Source organism: Desmodus rotundus, chromosome 9, assembly GCF_022682495.2.
Source record: "Desmodus rotundus isolate HL8 chromosome 9, HLdesRot8A.1, whole genome shotgun sequence".
Lineage (NCBI taxonomy): Eukaryota > Metazoa > Chordata > Mammalia > Chiroptera > Phyllostomidae > Desmodus > Desmodus rotundus.
This window is the reverse complement of record NC_071395.1, coordinates 16,831,643-16,857,057: the sequence shown is the minus strand read 5'-3', so window position 1 is coordinate 16,857,057 and position 25,415 is coordinate 16,831,643. Positions and strand designations below refer to the sequence as shown.

At 42.7% G+C, this 25,415-nt stretch overlaps 1 protein-coding gene across 5 annotated transcripts in view; it reads left to right on the top strand.

Moving 5' to 3' along the window:
- Positions 1-25,415, top strand: part of NR3C2 (nuclear receptor subfamily 3 group C member 2) — a 295,391-nt gene that overhangs the window by 211,812 nt on the left and 58,164 nt on the right. The window lies entirely within an intron of this gene.

Below are 25,415 nucleotides of genomic sequence, written 5' to 3'. Positions count from 1 at the left end.
TAAATGTATTAAAGAAAGGCTTATCTGAGAAAAACTGTAAAACGTTACAGGAGCTCACCATGAAAAGGAGGGGCAGGTAAAAGACATGATGACCCAAACATGAAAGTACACAGCATCCATGGATGGGAAGAGTCAACCTCCTAAGGGTATTGGTTTTTCCTGAATTAATTTATAAATATAACGCAATCCTAACAAAAAATACCAATTCATGATTCTAAGTTCCTGAAGAACAGCCAGCAAAATTCTGGAAAAGAAAAATAATGAGGGCAAGTAGCTCTCCCAGATAGTAAAACATACGCTACAGCTACAGTAACTAAAATAGCCAGTGTATTTGTTTACCAGTGGTCAGATCAACAGTCAAGACGTAGATCGGAATAATAAGAGAATTTTGTATGTAATAAAGTTGGCATTCCAGAGCAGTGGAGAATGGGTAGATTTCTTCAACAGAAATTGTTACAACTGAGAAGCCATCTGCAAAATGAGAAAGTTGAATCCAAACTCATACTATTCCCCAAAATTAATTCTGGGTATTTGAAAGATTTCAGCTTGGAAATATAACCACATAAGTATTAAAAGAAAACATGGATTTAAAAAAAATACTCTCCAAGTGGAGAAGACCTATCTGAGTATGAAATAAATGTAGAAGCTGTGAAAGAAAAGAATCGAAACAATCAGCATTACTCACAAATCGAATGTTACTGCACACAGTAGCTGGGCCAGAGGGACCCATGCTGGTTAAGAGGGATTAAGAGGGAGGGTTCTGGAGCCAAAACCCTGGTGGGGACTCTCATTCTGCCACTTTCTGACTCTGTAACCTTAGGCAAGTTACCATGTTTCTGTATTTCCTGATGTTCCATTGGCAGTGACAAGCACTTACCTCCAAGGCTGTGGTGAGGATTAGCTCAGCGAATGTGCAGCGAAAATTCAGTGGTTGCTCAGTGCAAGTCAGTGGTGGGATAGAGGGTGGCGCGCTCCCTGCAGTTTCTATAGAGCTTTTACAGATTATCCGAGAGGCATTATTGCACCCAGTGTTGGTGATGGTAACCCTCGTGTGCTTAGAGAAGTTTTAAGTTCTTGCCCAGACGCCACAGCCAGTGGGACAATGAGGCTAGATCGTGGATCTGTGGACTCCTGGTCTGGTGTTTCTAGTCTGGCACGCTGCTCCGCTGTTCTAACATCCACATTGTCACAGCTGTGGCACAAAGCATGTTCTGTAGCATGGGAGTGAGGATTAGAAGAGATTAATAATATAAAATCGAGATGACATAACTGTACAGCCTTCGGTTGTAAAAGGAACTCTAAATCAATGTTTTAAATCCATCATCTATCTTTAAACACACACATATACACTAAAAAGGTATTTTTAAAGCATGTGTTTATAATTTTATATAACTTCACAAATATTATGTAATATATGGTCATATAATAGAAATAATTCCATTAATTCTATAAAATGCAGTTACTACTGGTTACTATAAAAATAACAGAATAGTCATACTTATAGTTCCTTCCTCATAGGGTTGTTTCAAGGGTTAACTAAGCGAGTCCATGACCTTGAGAAGAGGGTCTCTCACCCTCTGCACTGTCGGCACTTGGGGCCAGGTGGTTTTTGTTGTGGAAACTGTCCTGTGCATTGAAGGACGTTTGTCAGCACCCAGGTTCTACCTACTAGGGGCCCGTCGTGACAACCAAAAGTGTTTCCAGACTTTGCTCAGTGTCCCGTTGGTGGCAATGAGGCCCACTGGCTTAGCAATAATTGCAAGTAAGTATAAGCATCATTTCATTGTTACATATTATTTTCTGCTAGAACATACATTCCACCAGGGAGGAATTTTGTCTGGTTTATTCATTGGTTCATCTCCAGGGACTGGGAGAGGGCCTGGCACAAACTGGGTGTCCAGTAGCTATTTGTTGAATAACCGAAGGAGGCACTGGCATTTCTGAGGGCTTCCGCGTCCTGAGCACACTGCTAAGCCCTTTCTGTGTGCCGTTCCTTTTAAGCTTCACGGCAGCACTGTGCGGCACCTACAGTGTTCATCTCTCCGTGTTGGGAGTGAGTTTGTGGGGGCACTGAGAGGCTCAGGAGCTGGCCAAGGCCACACACCTGGGCATTGCAGGGCCAGAATTCACCCTCTGTCCAGGCAGCACCCAGGTTCTGTCCTGGTGTCCACACTGATCGGTCAGTGAGGTCTGGTCCAGGACGAGATAACGTAACTCACGTCATTTGTTGTTGGGTCCTATGTATGTGGGCTAAGCTCCATGCGTTCTGGTAGAACATTTTAATAGAGAGAAAGCTCGCTGTGAATCTTGAGGTCATTGAAAGTAGTGAATCAGAGTAGACAGAGTAGAAATTAATATTTATGAAAGTGATATTTTCTTTAAGGTCAAGTTATAATTTAACCACTTCTGGTTCATGAATTAAATAATTAACTTTTACTAATTATCCAATTGAAGTAACGTTTTAATTTTCTTTTTCTTCAATCACCTACTCTGAAGCCTCAATTTTAGCCTAAATTGGGCAAAAGGGAATGCAAGCAATTTTGTTATATTAATAAAAGGTAATGCAAAGTTTACCCTTGTAATGCAAATCCATTTTTTAAAATTAAAAATGTGAATTAAATTAAAATTTTTTCACACGTGTTCCAATATCACCCCTGCTTTCCTAGCAAGGCAGGACTATCCAGTCTGTCTTTATCCAGCATCGTCCCCGCTGCCTCTCTTGGGGGATAAGGCAGGTGGCAGCTGGGTGCAATACCAGGAAGACTTTTCCATTAGTGAACGGCCCTGACTTGGGACCGGAATCAGCCGTCCCCTTCTAAAGTCTTTGCGGATCCAAAATACTTCAGAATAATTTTTTTTCCTACCCTATCAGCTGGTTAGCATATAAACCTAACCTAACCAAGCTTCCAAAGCAGGCTGTCTCTTAGAAAGTGGATGGAAGGGAGAAGAGCAATAGCTTTGTATTTCTCTGAAAAATAAAGCCGTAAAATGTGTCGCTTCCCTTTTCTCTGGATCCAGTCCCTCCCTCCCACCACAAGTACTCTTCCTTTTCTTTAAAAATCCTGCTGCGCTTTAGGCTGCATGCAAAGGAAAATATAGCAGGAGATGTGAGAATGTCAACAGAGAAATGGAAGGGAAAATAACAGCTTTTCTGGCCCCAAGCTGGGCCTGCCATTCTTACTATAGCCCCTATTAGGAGATCTAAAAAAAAACCCCTCATTCTATATACAGGAGAACTTACCTCCTTCGCCAAAGGAATTAATCACTTTAGCTTTACATGCCAGTGTTCTGAACAGGATGATCTATTCATGTCTTTTAGAGATTCTCCTAACACACATAAAGCATAGCCTGAAAGCTAAGCGGCCCTCAGATCAAGAATGACTTCCTTGGGGTGTTTCTGGCTTGTCTTCACTTTGGCCATAGGATATAGAGGGGATCTTACAGGGTTTTTTTTTTTTTTTTTTCTATCCCAAGGCTCCCATTTTGCAGATAAGAGACTTGGAATTTAAGGCCATATCATTAGAAACCTGAATAATGCGTTGTGGTCACAGTGACAGGTGACTTAGTGTGGTGATCACATTGTAAGGTACACAAATGTCAAGTCACTATTGCACCCCTAAAACTAATATAATATTATTGACTGGCTAATATTTATAAATGTTTATAAGGAATTCAAATTCAGTCATCTTTACCCTTTTCCAAACCAACCCCCTCCATGTCTCACTTTTCATTAGATGTGCTGAGAAGTCCACGTTTACATTGCTTTGCCGAAGGTTCTGGAATATTAAAGTCTTGTTTCCTGCAGCTTTAAAAAATGTAGACTTCACAAGCCACAGGGTAGTCCTAATTCCAGTTTTTCACATTTTCAGTTTCCTTCCATCACCCACCTGCAGCTTCCCTCAATCTCAGCAACCACTTCTACTCAGTTACCTGGAGCCTCTATAGGGTTTCCAGGCCAGGTCCACTGTTTCCTCCTGGAATGGAGCACGTCATGTGAAAAGAGAGAAGGATCTCAGACGCAGGAGGCAGTAGCAACAGCAGACACTGTAGCTGATTTTGGGAGATGAAGAGAAGGGGACTGGGTTAAAAATTGGAGGGGCACATAATGCTGACGTGCTGGGAGTCGTTCAAAGAAAACAGCTACTCTTGTGTATCAGTGAGAAGAACAGAACCAAAGAGAGGAAAGTATTTAAATTAAAGCTCATCCACATAGTGCAATATTAATCAGCCAATAAAATCATGGTGATGAAAATTCATAACAACATAGAATTCTTTCTGAAAAACCAGCAATGAAAAATTCATAGGCAAAATTATTGGGGTTACTTATTCTGTGATCACAACTACATATGAAAAGATTTGCCTGGGTCAGAAGATGGGGAAGAAATGTTAGAATACCAAAACAATTGCGTTAGTGAATCAAGGCGGTGGATAAGGCTTTTCTTCTCCCTTTTCTAGTTTGGGGATAATAGGAACATGTTTAGGAACATAATAAAATTTAAAGAAAACAGAGTTCATAATTTTGGGCAAAAGAGGAAGGGAAGCAGAAGATAACTAATAGTGCTACTGAAAGTGTAAAAGAATTAGAAAAAGTAAAAGGTTTAGACCTCTAGATAGCCAAAGGAGTAGTTTTCTCTGCACAGGAAAGAAGAAAGCAAAAAAAGAGACGGACAGACAGGCAGACAGGCAGGCATCAGGAAGTCCCCTGCTGTGAAATGCTTTAAAAACTGCAATGGAGTGAAAAACAAGTGACCCAGAGACCAAAGACTGACAGAGTCATGACTGACACGCCAGCCAGAGAGAGAGAGAGAGATCTTTTTACTTGAGGAAATTGGCTTCACCTGCCAGCAACTTGCTGCGACTAGTTGGCGTGGTCACCTGCAGAATTCACACGCAGTGCGGGTCTAGAGAGAGCCATTACAGGATCAGCGCCAGCAAGAGCTCAGCTTTAATATCAGAAATCCAATAAGAAAAACAATTTTTGTATCTCTAAGGGTCTCCTGAGGCAGGATATACAGTGGTCTGCAGAAGTTTAAAAAGCCCAAGTGTACCGACTTTTATGAAAAAATACCATTCCTCAGATTTTTTTTTCTTCTTTTCATTCCTCTTGCTTCTAGGCAGTAAGAATTTCAGTGGGGCCTTTGAGCAGTAAAATGGTGGGAGAAATAGTACACTTGTATAAATCAATGAAAGTATGTTTTTTTGACTCTCCATATAGAAGTGAAATGATAATTAATTGTGATAGTGATATAACTTGAATTAAAAAACTAGTATTTTAGCCTTGCAAATTTTATGGATTCGTGCCAAAGCAGACAGAATTTGAAGATGTTCTATATTTCTTCAATTCCAAGGAATATTTTCCTTTTAAATTTTAAAATACTGCTATGTTTATAATTTGCAATCACCATGTACATTTGATTTTTATTCGCTTTCTTTAAAACTGTAATTGAATTGGTGTCTCACGTGCAAAGGTTCACCCTTCCAAGAATACAAGTTTGTGGGTGCACTCCTTCATGAGCCTACCCAGGTAGGCTGCTTTTCTCGGGTCTTTCACGTATATAACCCAGGGATATTGGAAACATTCTTCTTGGCCATACAGATGTCCTTTGGTGCTTCCATTTTTCTTCTGACTTTTTCACCTGTCATCCGTCCTGCTAGGCTGTCATCCCAGTCTTACATCCTAGCCTTTGGGTCCAGGATGTCTTATCATTTGGCCTTGGTGGTCTAAGAGACCTAGCGTCAGAGCCGCCCTTGCTCCCTCTGAGCACCTTCTCAGGTGCAGGGCTTTCTCCCGGCTGGCCCTTCAGCAGCCATCGCTTCCACTTGGTCCCTGGTGCTTCCTGTAATACACAGTTGTTTTCTAATATTGTTACTCTCCTTTCAGGTTACCTCGGATGGCAGTTTTGGTATAAGAATATGGATAATTTCTCTGGCTTTGTGAAATACTGAGATGTCATTTAGAACACATGAGGTGTTAATTTCTAGGACTTTTCTCTTTGACTTTACCCCCTTTTTTACCTGCTTCTTTCCACCAAGCTCTCTCTCCCTACCTTGTTACATTGGCTTACTCATGATTTCCACTTCAGATGTTACTACATATTATCTTCTCTCCATCTTTCTGCTCCGTTGTCAACTGAGTATCCTGTGTGCAGACTGCCCGAGAGAGGGTCCGGCTGATTGGTTGGTCGCTGTCCGGAGTAGAGCTTCTGATTGGGTGGAGTCCTCCAGAGGATCTAGACAAATGGCAGCCTTTGCCTCAGCTGCCCTTCCCTTCCCCAGCCTCCTGTGGCCATGTTTTAGGTCCCCATGGTACAAAGTATGACCGAAAACATGTTGACCCCATTTTTCAGACAGGGGCTCTAAGTATGGATAGCAATCAGGGGGCAATAGGTGCACCTTCAGCAGGAACTGATAGCAATTGCAGTCACGTGTTAATTATGGAGCATCCCTTAAATCATAGCAATTTTTCAACACCCTGATTCATACTCACATATTAGAAGTTATCCCTATACTTAAAAGTAAAAAAGCATCAGTTTTTTTGTAAGATTGGCAAAGCAAAATAATAGCCCTTAAGCATCTTAGAACAGAACTGTTAAGGCTTTATCTTAGAGTTCAAGGCTGTTTTGATGTGGCGACTTTGAAAACACACAAACCAAACAAAATACTAAAAGCATAAGTAAAGCAAATCTTAAGCTTGTTGTTTTTAATCACCAGTTAATGCATGAGAGGAACATTCTCTTACAGAGCATCTCCCCACGCCTGGGTTGTTCTCTGTCCCTAAATGCCAGGCTCTGAGATTGGGGATGAGCTCCAGGGTGTGGGATGAGGGATACGGAGAAATTAGGGAAGGAGAAGAAACCACTCGTAACCAGGTGTCTGAGGTTCACCGCACTCAGTCATCTTAGAGACAGGCCGTCAGTCATTCTCGGTGGAGTCTCCCTGCCTGTTCGCTAGGGTTCAGTTGTATCGTCTGCCTCTGGCTCTGATTTCCCGAAGTCATAATCACTGAATTCATTTACGTTCAATTAACAGACATATCCACTAAGGGATGTAACTCAGTCTTTCTCCGTCTGAAAATCTAGAGGCTAATGATCTGCTGCTTGTTGGCTTTCTGAATAAATACCCTCTTCTCCCCATTTTCACAGTGAAACGCTGTGATTGTGACGATGGGAAGAGGAAGCCATTTATGTACAATAGCTCCTCTGTCCTCACCTCCAGAATGTACAGAAAGCCATTGAGCTAACTTTCTAACAGCCCTTCAGCCTCTGGGAGTAAATATGTATGGTACTTAATATAATTAGGATCTTTTAAAGTGATGATTTGGGGGGAACAGGTAGCATACCTTTCAGAGGCTAACCCAATTCTAAAAGATTTTTAAAATACTTGTGTTGATTTATCAAATTATTAAGTATATATTCATGATAGTGATTTATAAAGGGATGTACAAGTTCTCTGTAATAAATTGGGGAAGTAAAGGTGGAAGAAGAGTCACGATGTTTGCTGAGCCATTTATTACAGATTCACAAAGAAGGATTTACAGTTGGACAGAGAAGCTCTTCAAAGCTGAGCTGCAGGGATAATAAACATAGTTTCTTCAGAATATGCTGCTTCATTATTCTCATTTGTCAACAACAGTATAAAGGCAGTTGCTGAGTTACACCATAAAAATAAGAACCTTCAAGATGTAATTGTTCAATGTTCCTCCTTCAGTGTTTCATACCATATTTGTTTTTAAAGCATAATAATGTAAAATATGTTTAAATATTGATAAAAATAAGCAGTCATCCTTTTACTGTGTAATGTTTTATACTAAGATTAATCTGATATGTATAGGAGGGTCTCATAATGTTTAAAAGGTCTATCCGTCAATTCAACACATATCATCGCATCTGAAATTCCAGAAGTTCCTTGTAATGTTGCCAGGGTAGTGATGATAAAGCAGGCATTGGCCTTGCTTTCAAAGAGCTAATCTGTAAGAATGAAGACATTAAAAGCCACATAGGCATTGGAAATTTAGCAACAGGTACGTAAGATCACCCGGAGTGTTGGCAATGGCCCAAACCCCTGGAGTTCCTTGTCGTTACTTTACAATGGTGTCAGCAACTTCTTGGCTTGTATCTGTTGAAACAAGGAGGTAGCCCCTCAGGATGGCTTTCTGTGTCTCTGTCCCCTGCTACTTGGTTGGTTCGTCCTGATTGCTTCCTTTGTGCCTGGACCCCATCACATGGCCCCATGGCATCTAATGGGACTTGCGAGGGACGTTGTCTGGGAAGGAGCTGCTCAGCATGGTTGAGTCCCGCAGAGGTCACAGCTTCTTCCTGACTGCACGCCACCCCAATTCCAGATTCAGCATCTGTCGGTAGACAGAGTTCTTCCCTTGAAGTGGCCTCCCTGAACTTGCACTCTGAACATCAACCCTTCTTCGTGTTCTCACCCAAAAATCGAATCCAATTCAACTGTGGAGCTGTCTGGCCACCTTGGAGTTTTTGAAGATATTCTAGTCTGAGGAAGACTGGGGCCGCTCTGGCTGATCTCCCTGGAACGCGTGCCCCGTCCATCTCTCTTGTCACCTTTGTGACGGATATTAGGAAATAGCTGCAAAGAAAGACTTGGGACGCAGAGGCCACTCTCTAGCAGCTGGCTTTCTGTCAGTTCCCTTCTGGTCTTAACGCACCCTAGCTCGTTAATGTTTCCCCTAGGAACTCTGCAGAACTCATCTTCAGCAACTGCTCAGAAACTGGGAGACAAACATTAGTGCACGATTTTTTAAATTTTAGTAATTGAAGATTTCTTTCAACATCAAGTTTTCTTAATCTAGCTCTCTGCAAACCAAGCCATTCTTCATTCTAAAATTAGACTAATTCACCAGTGAAAATTCAGTTTCATCTTTATTTGCTATATAAATGAAAGGCATTTCATGTTAATTACTTAGAAACATTTGCATATATTAATTGGCTCACTTTTTTTATTTTAAAGCAAAAACTTGAATCCCATAAAGCAGAAACACTTTTCCATTGTGTATATACTCGTATTTTTAGATAAAGCTGAGTCAGATTAGAAATTTTAAGCCACATTCAAAAGATTACACCTAAGAAGGATGACAAGCGTAGGAGCCTGTATAATTAAGTGACCTTGTAGGACTGTACTCGGTTCTCCCCACGTGTCAGACTCATCTGTCAAGTCTTTGTTTTAAACACACTCGCACAGGAGAGTCTCTCCCCTTGCGCCGCTCACGTAGTAAATCTGAATGAGATGTGGGCAGCTTTCCTTTCACAACATTCTGCCTGTTGTCTTTCGTTCACTAGAGCCAAGAACCCTGTTCTAGGGGTGGCTATAGCATTGGCAACAGTTTTCTTAGAGTAACAAGACATTTTTGTTGATTTTTGAAAGCCCTTTAGTTTTCATTTCTTTCCTATTTAAGGTTATTTTTATGTCTCTCAAGAAGATCACTAATCAACATTTGGTAAATATTTCTTCATCAAGAGAAGTCTCCTAGAAATGATATTTTAAATTAATGTATCTGATTTTTTTTTTTTTTGCCAAGTCTAGCATAACCTTACAGAGGGCTAGGTTAGCTTTTAGCCTGCTGACATTACTAGTTACGAAGTAATAATTTTAGGTGTATTTGACAAGCTGTACATTCAAATGCTACAAATATGCAGAGCAGAGTGTTCAAAGCTAAACAGTAAAGGGGGGTTCCCTGTCCTCAGAGAGGACAAGCATAGAGACAGTGACCCTTCAGTTCTGTGTGGGAGCCGGGGGCGGGGAAAGAATGAGAAAGTGGGGAACAGTCCCAGGGAGAAAACCGAGCAGGGAAAGAAGAAGCCCTGAAGAGGTTTGTGATTCATTATAAAAGAAGCAACAAAGTTAGAAATGCCACCCTAAGTGCACCCACTTCTGCCCGCTTCCCCCACCTCATACCCCGGACATGCTCAGGTATTTGTGTCCCCTGGGGGGAGGCGAGGGCAGAGGGATGGGAGCCAGGGCTGCATCTCGCCCCCACCCTCACATTCCCAGTGCCCCGGGGCCCCGCCCCGGGTGTCCTCCTGCATGCTTGTCGTCAGTGGGTTAGAAGGAAAAGTGCGAGTGTCTCCCAAGTCGTCAGGTGGGTCTCTGACCTCCATGCTGTTGGTTCCTGACAGTAAATGACCTTTTCCCACACTTCTCCATCCTTGCTCAGCAGAGACAGCTTGGGTCGCCTTTTCAGTTAATGTTAATGGTGACATTGTTGTCGGCTTTCTAGTTGTCAAAGCAAAGTCCTTATCGGGCTTTAAATGTGATATAAGAGATTTGATTGAACTACTCTGGAGTCAAAAACAGATTCAAATAAAACTTGAAAGAGCTCGCTTTAACTCTGTTTATTCTAAGGCTCTTTGACTGCCCTGTTCCCAAACAGACTTTGGCATCTCCTGTGTCAATTTTTCTAAAAATGTTTGATTTATTTTCTTTCTTAATAAATAAAATCGGAAGCCTCACTTAGGTTATTAGAAAATCAGTGGGATCCTGTGATAAAGCAGTGAACACATGCTGGTTTGTTTTCAATTCCCACACACAGCCCTCTCTGCCCCCACCTGGTCCCCTCCCCTTGAAAGGTTCTGAGCCACTTCTGGGGCTCATTCTTCATGACTGGCCACCTGCCCCGCAGCGCCCTCTGCACAGTCAGCAGTTTTTCCCGCCCACAGCTTTCTCCAGTCCAGTGATGTGGGCAGTTCCATCAAGTCAGCCTTGCGGGTTGAGTGGCCGGCCCCTTGGGCAGGCACAGCAAAGGCGTTGCATTTGTATCAGAGTAGGAGAGCTGAGAGGGAACCACACTATTCCTGTGGGTGGGAGCCTCCTATTGCTGCTCCAGTAAAGTACCTCAAGCTTAAAACAGCAGAAATGTATTATCTTAGAGTTCCCCAGGCCAGATGTTCAAAATGGGTCCCAGTGTGTTGTGTCAGCAGGCTGCGTTTTTTGTAGGCTCAGGGAGAGAATGCATTTCCTTACCTTTCCACCTTCTGGAGGCTGCCCACATTCTTTGGCTCCTCCCCTTCCATCTTCAAAGCCATATTAAATGCATCGCTCCTATCACTGCTTCTCATCTCTTCTCTGTCTGTCCTGCCTCCCGGTCTTCACCTACAAGGACCTTTGTGATTATATTAGGCCCACCTGAATATTTCAGGATCATTACCTTACCTTAACATCCTTAATTAAATCTGCAGAGTCCCTTTTGCCCTGTAAGGTACACATTCACAGGCTCTGGGCATGAGGAACATCTTCGAAGGACCATTATTTTGGCCATCATGATGTGGTCTGCATTCAACAAAACATGTCGCCACGCTGGCATTTTGGGATGCTGTCCTGACTTGGGTCCTCGACACATTTGATCGCCTCATGCCCCTCTCTCCTGATTCCTTATCTCCACGCCTCCTTTTCGTAAAGCCACCAGGGTGTCTTGTTCACCGCCTTCCAGCTGTGCCTTCATCCACACAGTTCCTAAATGGCCTACATAGTCTTCCTCTAGGCTAAGTCTCTGTTAGCTTCTCCAGACACACCTCAGATACCTCAGCACCTCCACGTTAGGTGCGCTCCCCACAGATTGGACTTTTACACGGTGGGGTGAGCTTGCAGTTTCTGAGATGTTACCCATGTATATAATTTATTAAGACTTCTCCTGTAAAGCTTTTTAGGACTTCCTGAGAGGAAGTTAATTAGTACCTCTCTGTGCTTCCAAAGCCTCTGTTGTAGCACTCACCAGGTTTTATTATAATTATTTGTTTACGGTTGTTTCTTGCCAAGTAGTCTTTGAATTTCTCAGGAACAGAGTTGTCCTTTTGTCTTTCTATTCAGCACACTTAGAAAGTACATAGGTGAATAAATGAATGAAAAAAGTAACATGCAGTTAAACCATGCTTATATATTACTAAGCTGAAATTAGCCATAAAAAAATTTAAGTTTGGTAATGTAGTTATTAAAGGCATAATGGAGTTCATTTCAAAAGTAGTTCTATACCAGAGTCCAAGAATGATGTTTTTTAAAGTTCTAGTATAAATATTATTTTCCATCTCTGCAACATGAAGGTACAGTCTCCAAAACACATATGATCAGTCTCAGTCTTCATATTGACTTATGTAGTGTGATTTGGCAACTTCTTAAATGATAATATATTGCAGACAAGGTTTTGTGTATCTCTGCATTCCTTGATGGGTAATGTGATGTTTGAACGTCTTGATTACGCTTATTTAACCACGTTTTTGTGGTTAATGGCATTTTGGGATAGCCATTGCTGCTGTTAAGGTGGGAATACTAGCCCTGGGTGAATGGTTTGTAATGAAGCATTAAGTTCAACATCAAGAGAACTTAGGATGAGTTGACCTAGAGTAAAATGCTGAAGGAGTGAGTCTCTGAAATAAATAAGAAGTAATGGAATGAAAAGAAAAGAGTGAGAATTAAATTAATATTTGGTTGAAGAGCTTAGTGGAGTAAATCCCAGGGATTGTAAACAAAATCAGTGAAATCCATGGTCTCCGGCACAGTTGTAACCCAAGGTCAAAGGCAAAGGGTATGTGCTGATCAGGTGGGAGAAGAACCTGTCTTTCCAAGAGCTTCACCAGCATTGACAGAAATGCTCAGCCCATGAAGACAATGTTATTTGGGAGGATCCACAAGACCTTCATCGTGGGAAAAAAAGTGTGTGCCTACTACATGATTGAACAGTGCGAAACTCTGCCCGTGCCGGAAGGGACTCTACGCAGGTTATACCTGGACATTCCTGTAGATCGTCACCGTGACTAATCATACACTGAAATTGGCCAGCGCAGGGATGCCATTCACAGGACAGGGAAAAGCCTCGGGGTGTGGGCCTCTTTGCCTCCAGGTGGCGTCAGCAGGAAGTTGCCACCCCCAGGAGCGGTGCCAGCAGCACAGCTGAAGGAAGACTCGGTTTGGGGAAGGCCCAGCTTCATCACAGGAACAAATACTCTTTTTAATGGGTGGTTAGCAAGGAAGCCCATTGTATGAAACCCAGCTTGAATTTTAATGTGAGAATGTTGAAATCAAGTCAGTCATTACTCATTTTTTTATGAGCGTAATAACATCCAGGATATGCCCTTGTCAGTCGGTACACACACCCTTTGGGCATGGTGGGGTACTTGGCCATGACTTAATGAATGTAAACTTGACACTGTGAGTGCACGAAACTGTGGGACCCTCTCTCCCGTGCTGTGTGTGTGCCTGTGGTGCCTGTAAGTTATATCTGCAGTTAAAGCGTTGAAAAGTGTGGCACTGGTCATGAGAGCTGGGTCTCTGGGAAGCTAAAGGTAAATTTTAAATGTATGGACAGGTGCTAACCCTTACAACACTAATGACGCATGTAAGGAATTTCATGTAGAATTCGCCCGTCCGTAAAGCATGGGGGGAACTTCAGAGCTCCTTCCGAAGGGACGGGCACCTCCCAGCTCCAGCCATTTGGTGTCATTGGGGAAACCAGGCAAATATTACCAGATTTGGAGACTTCTTTTTGGGTATCAGAAATATAATTTGTGTGTGTGTGTGTGTGTGAAATATGCCAGATTCTGAACTATGAAAATGAAGTTTTTAAATTATACGTAACCCACTTTCTAGTTTATGACTTCTGCTATCAAGGAAACTGACTTTAGAAAACATAATGGATTAGCATGCTTCTTATTTCAGTTCTCATTTGATTGTTTTTTTATATAAGTCTGGGGATTTAATTATCTTTCTAGCTTACTCTTCTTCTTTATACCAACTTCCTTAGTGGAAACCAGTGGTCCTCAGACGGGGCAGTTATACCTCCAGGGGGAACATTTGGCAAAGTCTGGAGATATTTTTGTTTGTCACAGCTTGTAGTGGAAAATGCTGCTGGCACCTAGGGAACAGAGAGCCTGGGATGCTGCTCATAGTCTAGTTGCCCAGGACGGACCTGACAATAGAGAATGATCTGGCCCAAAATGTAATAGCGATGAGGCTGAGCAACCCTGGTGTAGAATATGTTTTATCCTTGTCTGTAACTCCTTCCCTCCTTCTCTCCCCTCCCCTCCCCTCCCCTTCCCCTTCCCTTCCCCTCTCCTCCTCTCCCCTTCCTTCTTTTATTTTTTTGAAGAATCTTCTTCCAGGTTCTCTCTGTTTCTCCCTCTTAATGGTAATCTCATTCAGAATCTTTACATTGGTTCTCAATTTCAAAAGGCAGGAGAAACATCACAAGGGAGTTTGTTAAAAATGAGGGGACTTCCAACTCCCACTTGTAGATATTCTGCCTTCTAGATTTGGGGTGGCCTAAGATTATGCATCTTGAAAAGCCCCCAGATGATTCTAGGGAAGACAGCACATGGACCACAGTGAGAGACTGAGCGGGATAATCGTCGTTTCATCATCTCTGGCCCTATGCCTTTCTTCATTTTTCAGATCCTGTATTAGTTGAAATTCTCTATTGTATCATTACTTTTAGTAAGCCTTTAAAGTATAAATAGCTTTTAATAATTATTTATATTGGTCTAGCCAAAAAGTCCATTATGTTTTTTTTCCATAAAATAAAAGACACGTTCTTCATTTTCACCAATAACTTTATTGATTTGGATATTTTGAGTATGTCAGCTATGTCTCACTATTGGCTTCTAGTGGGTAGAGGCCAGGGGTGCTGCTGAACATCTTCCAATGCATAAGGCAGCCCCACAGCAAAGAGTTATTTGGTCAAAGTGTCGGTGGTACGAAGAAACTGTAATTTTCCCATGCTCGATCAGGCACAGCACCTTCTCCATACACTGCACAAATCTTTTTTTTGTGTTTCAGTGTGTTTTTACCTTTCTTGAAGTAATAAAGCATAATACACAAAAAATGTTGAGTATCTTCTTATATCTTCAACATTAAAATGGCTGCACAAAAAATTCACCAATTTTAATAAATATTTTTTAAATGCACGCGGGTATGACAGCTGCCACAATACCATCTAACAAAAGTGTTTTCAATGAAGTTAAAGACACTGAGCAGTACTAGAGCCATTGTACAGAAAAAAACATAACATACTTTACTTTTCTTCATAACAATTTATTTCCTAACGCAACCCAATACTTTATGAAATAAATTAAAAGTTATTTAGGGACAAAAAGTGGAAATTATATATAATCATATTTGGATCTTATAAGTTGTCAAAGTAGCTGGACAGTATATCTGATAAGAGTTTATTCCCCAGATTTCTAGTCTTTTTCCCCATTTTTTTGTACAATATGTCTTCCCCACAAGAATCTAGTTGATAGCGGGCTCCTGAAAATACAAAATTAAAAATATTTTTTTTCCGAACGTATGAACCAAGTATGAACCAAAACACTGGACTGTAACAGACGTAAATGTTGAAAATAATTTATATAAGTGATTTCCTAATCAAACTAATACACATGAAAAGTTACAAAACTCCCTGGAGACAGGAGTCGGGCCGTGGTCTTGTGCCCGGAAGGCAGAACGGTGCGGGCAGTTCTAGGTACGTAGGAGCTATTCCGCCAAATTCTGCTTGCCACTTAGGAAAACTGAATGTGTACGCAGGTCCCTGCTTTCAGGGGCTTCAGCTCCCACCTGACATGCGTCATAACCACTGACTTGAGCCTCAGGGCTTTGATGGCCGAGTCTACAGCAGGTACTCCGTGTCTTCTTGAAACGTACCCTTAGAATCACGCGTGGCGGTGGGGTCATTTACTAAGGCATATCTTCTCTCATGTCATTACAAAACTGTAGGTGGCCTTCTCCACAGGTAAGACAACTCACAGTTGTGCAATCACTGTCGGTCTGCTAACCAGCTTGCCCCCAGCGTCCTGGATAACTTTGGCATCCAGCTTTGACCCCTTCCTCTGGTAACCCTGAAGAAACCACTTTCGAAAAAGCAGGGATTCCATTTGGGTGGTGGTGTGTTCACACCACATTAAACAGATAGTCGAGTGATCGTCACGTGACCTAGGGAGAGGTCTGTAGCCTCTCCCTCGTAATTTTCATCACATGCCTTCCAGCCTACTATAAATAAGTGTAGACAGATGTCTCGTTGAGTAAATGTGTTTCCACAGGCTTCTCTGAGCCCCTCCTATGTAAAATTTCCGATCCTGGCACCACTACCAGGCCACTAAACTGGAAACCATCGAGGCCGAGTGTATCTACCGTGTCTACCAGTGAGAGTCGTCCTCAAGCCAGTTTATCTTTCCAGAACTTTATTTCCTATGATTTCAAATGAGAACGTTAAGCAGAGTGTGAGTGTGTGTGTGTGTGTGCGTGCGTGCGTGTGTGTGTGTGTGTAGTTCCTTCTGCCTCTAGAAGGCTGATTCTGTTAGGCTGCTCACAATTTTAGAATCAAGATGTTGAATTGATGACGCTTATTAGGGGCAGATCCCAGCTTTTCTCTGCGTCCCCACCCATTCCCCATGGATAGGCTGGGGTCAAGGGCAAGTATATTTCCTGTCAGTCCACCCACAGAAAGGATCCCATGCTGCCGTGTTTAATACAGTGACACTAATTGGGCCCAAAAACTGGGGATGTAGATAAGAGTGCGTCTTTTCTGAATTCTAGCAGCGTGTGGTTCTTCATGAAGTTAAAGAGGTAAAAAGCTACTTTGTCTTTAGCTCTTCCCTTTTCCATCTCTTCTTAAACTTTCTCGAAGTTGGAAGTGATAGGGCTGCCTGCCCTCTGGGACTGCATTTGGCCTGATGCTTCTTGAAGCATGCCTTATCAAAGGAGGGCTGGGTCGAGCCTTGGCTGGAGTTGTTTTCCAGGTAGACGAGCCCGGCTCATTGGCATCCGGAGTGCAGTCCAACACCCTCTCTTTCTGATTCCCTTAAAAGCTTGGTTAGAGAATGGCGGCTGTAGTCATCACATTAGTCTCACCTATACGAGGTCAACAGAGCGTTCACTTACTTGTGTACTTGCACTTCTCTTTCTCTTCATTCCGTGAGCACTTATTTGACACCGACTGTGTACCATGTACTAAAATGTGCAGACAAGTGCTAAGCACGAAAATCCAGAAACCAAACAAATACAGAGTATATCATTATGTTGTGCTCGGTCCTACGATCTTATCTGTAACGGGAGATTATTTGATTCTGAAAGGGAATTTCTGACCCTGACTGTGGGCCCAAAGAAAGTACCATTAAAGGACAGGAATTCTCCACAGGGAAGGTCACAGACTTATATCATCCCTCTTCAATTTTGGAGGTTAAAGATGATTATGGGGGCTAAAAATGTGGTTTACATAGTATACAACTTGCAACCACATCGGCCATTGGAAAATCATAGCATGAAATTGGCCTTAACCCACATCCGCAGAGAAGAACTGACCCCTCCCCAAGACTGCTGCCCTGGTGTGACAGTGTGGGCCACGCCACGCCACGCCACCAGCTGAGGCACACGCTAACACTAGCGAAGCCATCGGTGACACCCATCATCGGAGCCTTGTTCCCAGCCGCGTACAGGAGCGCTAAAATGAGGCGCGCCGGCAGGCTTTGTTCGCAGCGGAGGGAAGCCTATCTTTGGAACACAAGCAGAAGGCTAATAGCAATTTGCGAGAAGAAACAATGACTGGTTTCGTTTCATCTCCTTATTGTAAATGGGAGGTTACTTTAAAAATGACTCAATGTCTTAAATGTGAATTGTTCAGTTTTTCCCAATGAAAAACTTTCAGAAATGACCCAGTTATCTTTCCCGAACCTCCCAGTGGTCTCCCAGAGGCCTCCTTGGGGCTGCTCCTCTGCCACCCTTGAGGAGAAGGGCTGACTTGTTCTCATCTAATTGTACGTTTCCATCCCGTGGGGGGTGGGGGAGGGGAACACAGACTATAGGGAATCGCTGCAAATGCAGTAAAAAGGCACTTCGTGTCTTTGAGAGTCACTAGAGCTGGCATTTACTCTGCGGCCAAATACCAAATGGAAAGCAGCAGCCCCCCTTCGAACCAGAGCTGAGAGGTCAGGCGGGTGTGTGCGCCCTGCCTGGTGCTGCTCCCCACTGGGCAGCCGGGACAGCTCCTCCCAGCAGCGACCGAGACCTGCCAACACCAGACATCACCAGAGCGCCTTGAAACGGTTCAGTACCAACCCTGTGTACAAAAAAAAAAAAAAAAAAAGCTGTAATGGAAACATGAGAAGCACATGCAGGAGGATCACTTACTCAAAAAGCACCATTTGGTTTGGCTCAGCTTTATCTGGGAGTTTCCAAACCAATTCAGCCTGTGTCCCTAAGAGATCCCAGCCTACAAAAATAACTTTTTTTCAAGTGCATGCATCATTGGCTACTATTTATTCTTAATTTAGACTCATTCTGATAATGTCAGTGAAAGAAAATGTGGATATTTTTTTAAATAATGTAAAATAAAAACAAACAAGAGTAATATTTATTCAAAATGCATAAAAGCTATAAATGTTGACATTTGTTTTTTCTGTCCTCAGGACTAAGTAATCATTGCCCCCAACTTGAGTGACATGTACTTATTGTACCCACCCTTTCTGATGCTGGTGTTCGCTTCTAACATGAAGATATTTTTTTGAATTCTGCTTGTCTACTTGGTCTTGCATTTAGAAAATGTTCTGAATACTACAGTGATAATTCTCAGAAATACAGAATATTTTCTGTGTCATACAAATTGGGAAAGATGCGTTTTTGTACTGGCTCACGGGCTCATTATCATGCGCGTGGTTATCTGGCTCACCAGCCCTTTTTCCTACTAAGCAAACATTTTAATAATTTTTAACTTTTGGTTACAATCTCAACATTGGTAGTCTCGACTAACACTGAACTTACTTGTCATATAATGTCAATCATTACTTGTAATTTGATTATATATAAAATACAATGTTAAATAATAGTTTTTTTAATTGAAACTATAATGATGAAGCTCTAAGTAATTATTTTATAGAAAGAATATCAAGCTAAGAGGTTTGACCATTTTGAAGGAAATTGGTATTAGAAATACTAAAGTCATCTGTATATATACATATAGTCTTCCATTCCATTCCATAGTTTTTACTTCTTTTATACACAAATGCTAACCATAAAAAAAAAATTCTGAAATTGAAATTGGGCAACTACCTTCCTTGCTTTAGAATTCTCAAACCCGTCCAAGTTCTAAGGTCACTAGATACAATTAAGTGGACCAAGACAAGGAAGCTATGGCAGGAAAGTAACAGCAAATCCCGTGAGGGAAAAACAGAATAATTGAAACATGCCTAAAAAGTGCTGTGCAAAGAAATGTTCAGGCATTTTGTTTTGAATGTTCTTTAAGAGCTTATCTTCTGCCGAAAATTTTATAAAGAAAAACGCCATTACCTAGTGTAAATAACCTCTTAATATATCTGTTGGGTAAACTCTTCTACATAATGTAATATATTGGTATTAGAGACAAAACTTTATGATGTAATATATTATATTACATATATGATGTTGCTTAAGGCGGACCCTGCTCAGCCGACCTGCCAGCTGGGGGAGGTGTGCACAGGCCCTTCCTGTGGGTTTTCTGCCCAGCGCGTGTTCTAGCATCTGATGACTTCTCTTCGGCCTGAGCGCATTGAGGACCACACTTGGCCTTGGGAAGGCACCGTAAATTAAGCTGGGTGCTTTGGTCGAGTTCCAGGTCACTGCATTTTGCCTCTTTCTCACGCCTTGTTCACCCCTGACCTTGTTCGAACAGCAGTGTTTCTTCATAAAACATTCTTAATGAGACTATTTACCTTGCATACCCAAAAAGATCGTGCTTTGTGTAATAAATTCTCTGCCCAAACATAAGCCAAGAAGGCAGGCAGCTCTCGCAGCTGTTAAAGAATTAACTTTTTAACTGAGGGAGGGACCTTTTGCTGGGCAGCTACAGCTATTTTCATAGTACGTATTTCTCTTATTTTAAATGTATTATGAAGCTAAATGAAGGTTTTCTTTCTCTTGTTTACTTATTTGTCTGTGTTCTGTTTAGCATATACACATAGTTGAGTTATTCCCAAAGAATAAGAATTTACAAAGCAGGTAATTTGCAAGGTTGACCCTTGAACAGTGCAGGGGTTAGAGGTGCTGACCCCCTGCACTGTTGAAAATCCACATGTAACTTTTGACTCTCCAAAAACTTAACAGTAGCCTAATGCTGACCGGAAGCCTTACAATAACAAAGCCAATTAACATATTTTGTATGTTATATGGATTGTATACTGTGTTCTTAGAATAAAGTAAGCTACAGAAAAGAAAATGTCCTTAAAAACATAAGGAAAACTGCATTTACAGTTCTGTATGTATTTACTGAAAAATACTTGCATATAAGTGGACCCAAGAGATCCAAGCTCATTGTTTGAGGGTCAACTCTATTTTCTAGAGAATGCTCATTTGGTTTCAGAAATATCTGTGTGTGAAGAACTCAACTATTATTTGCGATGGAGCTTACAAACTTTACTTTTAATCAGAAGAAGCCAGTTCTTCCCACTCCCCCAATATATTCTATTATTTATACAGACTGACGGGTTTCATTTCTGCCTCCTCTGGTGTCCTCTCCCTTCAGAATGAAGGTGCCCTGACGAGGAGCCAAAGCAAAAAGCCCCCAGCCTCAGGGACTTAGAGAGGAAACACCTCGTGTTATATACCCCTATTAAAAGACTAATCTCTTCAATACAGCTGATCCAGGGGGACCCTTGCTGATAATTTAGACGTCCCTGGAGCTCTAGGTCCTTTTCACACCCCTTGGACCTCCTATGGGACGTCATCTTCAAATGCAGTGGGGCTTCTCTGCCCTGTTTGTGCCTGTCGTTACCATAAACCACCAGCTCCCGGCTGCCACGGTGCTGGTCACTGCCATCCTTGGGACCTGTACAGCGGCGACAACCATGGTGCCTCCCTCGGAGGGTGTTTATGAGCATGAAGCGCGATGATATTTTTAAAAGATGCTGTCCTAGCCCACGACATACAGATTCTCAATTAATAATAACTCGTTACCATTGCTGTGTTTCCCGCTAACAAAATTATATAATCTCAGGATTCGGAGAAACCAAAGAGCCCACTTTAAATGCAGAACTGAAACGTACAGTGGTGACACTGGTTATTTAAAAAGGTCAGAGCGACTGCTGGGGGAGGTGGTGGAAGGTGGGATTTTTTGTTTGTTTTTTGTTTTTTTTTGTTTTTGTGTGGTGGTGGATCTCAGGCACACAGCCTGAGATCACAGTATTTACCCTTAGAACGTGTTTTGAAAAATAGTTCTGTGACTGTTCCTTACCACACTTAGAAGTATAAGGGATTTGTTCCTGTCTTTCAGACAAATATGAACCAGAGAAGTTCTTCCAGACACATGAAAGGCTGGCCTTCCTTACTTCCACTGTAGGGCCCCTGCATCCCAGAGACTCACTCAGCCCCATTCTGCTGCCCTAGGATACCCGTCCCTCTATCCCTTTAGAGTTTTCAGAAAAGAATAGTATATGTTCTTGCCAGTAATGCATTGCAGGCTCTTTCTCTAAGTCATTTCCAGAACTCTTGGGCAAAATTACCCCAACATCTGATCTACGTCCTTTTTCCTGCTGCTTCTGCCCTTTAAACACTTTGTATCGTATCCTACCTTCTGTGGAGAGAGAATAGAGATGCTCACTATGATGTGGCAAGTACCCCAAGTTTTTGAAATTGCAGTTGGTTTCTCATGTCCCTCCCCTTCCACCCTAGAATAAGTGAGTCCCAGTCTTTTTCCATCGTTCTCTACCATAAGTAACTTTTTCGTCCGGAGCTTTGGGAGTGCAGGAGGGTTTGTTTTTCTGTCACTCCCCTCCTGAGGCTTCCTGGAGGCAGGTGACAGCTCAACAATGGCGAGGGTGGCGCAGGAGCCTGCTGCCCACACCCTGGCCACGAGGCCTCAGCGGCCTCCCTGCTTCACCACTGCTTGGGATTATTCGAGGCTCCAAAGCGCTGCCAGCAGGAGCTTGGGAGCTACCGTGTGGGCTGAGCTCCCTGCTCCTCAGCCCAGTGGCAGCCTCTCGATTTAATACAAACCTAGGTAAGGTTCAGTGGACGAAACCTCTGGAAGGTTTCTCCATCACCAAGAGGCCATTTCTCTGACATCCTATTTCCGCCCCTTCTGAGATTCCTTCTTGGTTTCACGCCACCCCAGCTTGGCCAGAGCTCAGAGACAGGCTGCCTCACCTTTAAAACACACGCTGGCCCAAGATGGAGACCTTCCCACGCATGTCCTCCTGTGTGCACATGTCCCCAGGTATAACTAGCATTAAACGGGGAAAAAAGGAGGAAAAAATGTTGCTAAGTATTAGAGGAGAAAAAAAGAATATAGTTGTAGAAAATTAAATGCCGTAAAAGCAGTCATAGTAATTACTCATCTGGCTAGCCCCAGAAGAACCTGGCAGGTTGATGCTGGCTCTGCCCATTCAGACTTCCTGTCTCCAGCAGGGAAGATGTCGTTGGGCATTGTCTTCCAGAGCCTTGCTCCTGTCTGCAAAATCAGTGGGCCCCTGTTCCAGCCCCCTCAGATTCCCTTCAGTCTCTGCTCAGATGCGACTGCCCATCTCAGCGACTCTGCTCTTAGGGATATCCATAATTTTAGGTGGCTCCCCACACGGGAGATTGCCCCAGTCCACGTGGGCCCTCACTGCGATCTGAATCACAACAAAAGCAAACCAGGGCATGGCAAAAATTAATCCCAGAGTACAGGAAAGGGTGAGCTCCGTGGAAAAATTAAAATCATGCCCCTGCCATTGTCTGACTCTGAATATGTTCTTAGTACAGCTGACCCACAACATATCATAGCTTCACAAGCCGAACTACTTTCTTATGTATGGGTCCAGCTTCCCCGAGACTGTCTCTCTGGGCCAGGCCCAGGTCTCCTTACCCAACACTGCACTGCCCACGAAACCAGCGCTCAGCTACACAGTGGGTAGGTAGTAGTTATATGCTAAGTAACAGGTGAGAGTACCCTACAAAAGTAGCAACAAAATTATCTTTATTAAAGACATAGAGATCTCTGTGGAGAGTATACACACATGAAAACTTAACAGATGGGGATCCATTCATTTGCAACGTCTATTCCCCCAGGTTCATTGAGGTTATGATTACCCAATAAAAACTGATGTATTTAAGGTGTTCAACATATTACATGAGTATGCCTGTGTGGTGATTACCATAATCGAGCTAATGTGTAACGTATCCATGACCTCACATAGTTTTACCATTTTGTGTATGTGTGGTGTAGAATTTCTTTTAATCAAAGGTTGAGTTTGAGGTTGCCTTAGCATGTTTTCTGTGCTAATAAAATCAATAATTTGATTTTACTGATTTAATTTGTTAAATTATGTAGGTTACTGTCAGATTATTTAGAGATACGTTTTTAAAACATGCTCTTTTCAAGTTTTTAACCTCTCGAGGAGTATTTATAAACAATGGCAGTGCATCTTCATCATTACAATTGAGAGGCTAATTATTTATTCATGAAATGACATGTGCCTGGACCCACGTCCCAGGTCTGTTGTGTATATGAGTGCAAATATCAGTACAAATGAGAGAAGTTTTGCTGCTAAAGCAATGAAATGTGTAGAAAGATAACACTCCTTCCTTTGGTTTCATGACGGAAGTACTCGGTTGTGTCTCCGACTCTCAGGGTCATTTTCCTCTGGCTCCAGAGAGGCAAAGAGAAGCCGTGCAAACGAAGAGGGTCTGGAAAGCGGGAACGCGTGACCCAGGTGCAGGTGGCCAGGGAAGTGGCCTGCGAAAGGCGGACACTGGGGGCTGATGCTGTTCTGGGCCTGAGGGTTAATGCCAGTGATCACATTAGGCCTGTGAACAGAAAAATACCTGTTTTCCTATAACCTCAGTGCATCCTCTCTCCAATAGTTACTGCCAAGACCTGAAACTGCACTGATGAGGAATTTCTGAAATGACAGAATTCTTTCTCACTCTAAATTTTTCCAGTGAGATGTTGTGATTGAAAACATTCTGTATCAGCCTTTATTCTACTTTAGGAGGGGGGCGCTGCACTGATTACCTTTTTATGAATCTAAAGAACCTTTGACTGATAGGAATCTAAAGAACCTTTGACCAAACACACTTGAGAAAGACGGTGACAGAAGCACCGCGAGAACCCGTCGATGTCACCGTGTTACTGGGGGTGCAAGAAGGATAGAATCCCTAGCCAGCCACCATTCTGCCACACCAGTACCCAGTCATATCAGCCCGAGGAGGTAGAGCAAATCAAAAAGGACGTCTGGTCATGCCACATTTCATGGCCTTTGTGAATCTTGACGTCCCCACTGGGAGTTTCCCACAATGTGTGTAGGGTCCCCGCAGATGCTCCTTGTTTGCTGTTTTGCACATCGGCCAGGAGGGGAAGCAGGGCCTCCCCATTGCGCAGCTGCTGGGAAACAATTCATGGAGAATCACTAGAGTTCTGTCTCCCAACAAGGCCAGGAGACAGTGGCTGTGAAGACGCTGATGGTAACTAAGGACTTGGCACCTGAGGGTAGCCACTACCCTTGTACTAGTGACTGTAACATCCAGGTAGGGCGGGTGAGACTCTGTAGGTGTAAGTGGGGCTGGGAGACGTTTATAGCCATCTTAATGCATGCTGCACACGTGTATACTCACCCAACTGGTGCTGGCAATTGAGCAATAAAGTGTGGCTCTGGCCGCCTGGGAGCGTGAGTGCCTCAGCCCCGTGACCATTAGCGCCATGTCCCAGCACATTTACGTTCTGCTGCATTGGATCATGGGAACCTGCTCATCAAGTATGTTTGGCTAAAGGTTTTCCTCTATAATTAGGAAACTTAATTATACACTTGGATTTGAAGCCTGTGCTAACCCAAAGTATTAAAATATACGAATGAGAGCCCTGGCTGGTGTGACTCAGTGGATTGAGTGCTGGCCTGAGAACCAAAGGGTCGCTGATTCGATTCCCAGCCTGAGCACACGCCTGGGTTGCAGGCCAGGACCACAGTACGGGGCGCGCAAGAGGCAACCACACATTGATGTTTCTCTCCCTCTCTTTCCCCCTCCCCCCTAAAAATAAATAAATAAAATCTTTTTAAAAATATGAATGAGATAAAGAGAAAAGGATTAGAGGAGAGAGTGTGGGACACATAAGGTTAAGAGTGTGGGCTCCAAGCCATAGCTGGGATCAAACCCAGCCCTGGCTGCAACCTTGAAGCACTTACCTCTCTGTGCTTCAGTTCCTTCCGCTGTAAAATGGAAATCATATGACTAAACACACTTTTTGAACACATAAGTGCCCAGTACATTTAGGTCATTTTTATTTTAGTGATGGCATTTTAAAAGTACCAACTCTACAATGGATCGTTATACAGTTAGAAATTTTGAAAAGGCACAATAATTAATAACGCAGACATTTTATTTTAAAATGTCAGAAACTTACATTTCCTATATCGAAGTAAATTAATACTTAATATATGTAATACTTATTAAAATTTGGAAATGAAACAAAT